Below are 2,640 nucleotides of genomic sequence, written 5' to 3'. Positions count from 1 at the left end.
ATTTTTTCCTACAAAAATATCTTCTACCAATCTCTCAACAATTTTGACTCCATTTTGCCGAAACCCACAATTTCATTGATTCTTCTAGCAATGATGATGCCCCCACTTTCCAATTTCGTCCGTTTCTTTCCTGGAAAGGGAGCAACCATTACATAACTCACACAATACACTTAAACAACCCACCCTGTACATTCAACAAAATGAAAAAAAAAAGGTCCACACATTCAGCATTTAACGCAGAGACTCCATATCTAACTTTTTAAATTTGTTAGTAAATCCACCTCATCTAAGTTCCCACTCCTCGTGGATTTCTCCCCAAAAATCTCAGCTGACAAGCTCCCAAAACTTGAAATGAACTCGTGCTTTAAACCGAGGCCTTATGACCGAGCATCGTCACCATCTGAATCACTCCCAGATTCCGAATCTATAAAATTAGCCTTGCAAATATGAGAAAGTTTCCTCAAAATTTGAACCATCACACCAAGATATGGAATTCTGTTGAGTAATACCACTAGACAATGAAGAACCACTGTTTGAACTGCTAGAGCCGCTGGAACTGCTACTACGGCGATCCTTATCTTTCTCTATCTCCACCGATGGAAAACTGCTCATTGGCATTTCATCCCCAACATCTACATCATCATCTCCAGCATCAGCTTTCTTCGACTTCTTCATCTCCGTTGCAACATCCATCTTCTCCACAGTTTCTTCTCTCTATAATTTTCCATTCACCAGTTAGTGTATTGATACAAGTATAAATCCATCAAATTAGTATAAAGTAACCACAATGTACTTCATGCTTACCTGATTACTGTCATTGGATGCAATATTGTTTGACAACAACGCTTGACGTTTGATCTTGCTGACCATCTTCTTGTAATTAGTGACAAACGGATCCAACTCCCACAGAGTCTTTGTGTCCATTGCCTCGATATCGAGTTCAATCTCATCCTCATCCTGCCTCAAATATCCATTCCTTCTCCTTATAATATGAACCACATTGTCCATCTTCTCCTGTGGCAAGCTCAGTCCAATCCCCAACTTTTACTTCTTCTCCATAGTCATTTCCCTCTTGTTCGGGTCCTTGCCCTTAGGTTTAGGCAACTTCACTGGCTTAACTGGTAGCGCCCTTACTGAGAAGCCACCCTTGGCAGCGGCTCCTGCTGCAACTGCATCTGTGCTGGCGGTGGATTGGAGTTTGAAACATGGCTCAACATCCCACCAACTTTATCAGATCTTGCCTCAATGTTAATCGAATCATCCTTATCAATTTCCCAATCTTTCTTCATCCTCTCAGCTTCCCCATGATCCCAAGAACTAGCTAGCAACTCTTCTTCATAATACTCTATTTCTTGAGGATCATCTTGCTCCTCCAGTTTCAAACTCAATGGACAACAATTCCAAAAATTGCGCAAGAAGCTGCTCAGCCAACGCATAAACCTCATGCCCCTTCGGATTATACAGCATGGCGTTTTTGAATGTCAGCCTTACATCTGCCGAGAAATCCAACGGAGACGCATAAAAGTTTTTGGCCAACCTCGATTTAACAGTGCCCAGATCCATCGGATTCTTTATAATAGCATAATAATCGTGAAGCCCCAACCCAATTACATCCACTGGCGAATTGAAGATGTACCCATGTTTGTGCTTCATTAGTTTGCTCAAGATTTGGGAACAGTTTTTCATCAAATAAGCCTTCGATGGTTTCCCGTTCCCCTGAGGGTTCAATCTCTTCAATTCTTTGCTGAAATTTGGGGGCAAAGGCCGTTTGTTGCCAGTGTTCTTTTTGGGTAAGGGTTTCTTCCTGGAGCTGGATCTAGCCTGAAAATTATTTGACTAGATTTGGTTTATCAATTCACGAATCTGCTCCAGCTCTGAAACCAACTAGCTCTTCAGATCAATCAACGCCTTCCTCGTATAAGAGCTAACAGGAAAACTAACATAACTGCCCGAGATGAAATCATTTATCTTACGATTAATCGACGACGCATCATCTGAAGCCGCAGAATGTGTAACGACGAGGTGATCATCAACAATGTGGCCAGAAACATCGTCGGGCTGAGTCAATTGGTGTTGAAAATGACCCTTCTTGTTAAATTTAGGGTTAGGGATTGGTTTTTTTAGCTGTAAATGGAACTTTGCCCATGAAATCGACACTGGCATTCAGCGGAAGTGACCAATTTGACTCACTACAATTCGCCAAAACGGCCGACGCCATTCAAATTCCGGGAACCGGCAGGGTTCCAACGAGAGTATACCGATCGGGACTGAGAAACTAAAACCATGAAAACGATCGAGCTTGGACTCAACGTGCCGCTTAACGAATGTAGCCAACAATTCAAAAACAACGAGAAAAAACCTGAAAATATTCTTTTGAAAAATGAATCAAAAACCTACACAAAGAACAGTACCCAAAAAAAATTCTGGTTCGCTATATTTGTAGCTGGGTATTCCTTACGTTATACGTTGCTGGCAATCCATGCATGTATATCCTCATTGAGGAATTCATCAAGGTCGTTTGGACGTAAAACCTGTTTCCAACTCAGTAGAGCAGCTGAACATGTTCGAAACACATTGTTCATGTCTTCGACAGGGTCTCCGCAGGTTGCACAGATCGTCTCCGTTGCCATATGTCATCGT

At 42.0% G+C, this 2,640-nt stretch overlaps 1 pseudogene; it reads right to left on the bottom strand.

The window, feature by feature from the left end:
- Window positions 1-432: 432 nt before the first annotated feature.
- On the bottom strand, window positions 433-2,398 carry LOC120123947 (annotated as a pseudogene).
- Window positions 2,399-2,640: the final 242 nt, after the last annotated feature.

This window comes from Hibiscus syriacus, unplaced genomic scaffold (assembly GCF_006381635.1).
Source record: "Hibiscus syriacus cultivar Baekdansim isolate YM2019G1 unplaced genomic scaffold, ASM638163v2 tig00110406_pilon, whole genome shotgun sequence".
Taxonomy (NCBI): domain Eukaryota; kingdom Viridiplantae; phylum Streptophyta; class Magnoliopsida; order Malvales; family Malvaceae; genus Hibiscus; species Hibiscus syriacus.
Note: the sequence above shows the minus strand (reverse complement) of the source record. Positions and strands in the feature narration are given on the sequence as shown.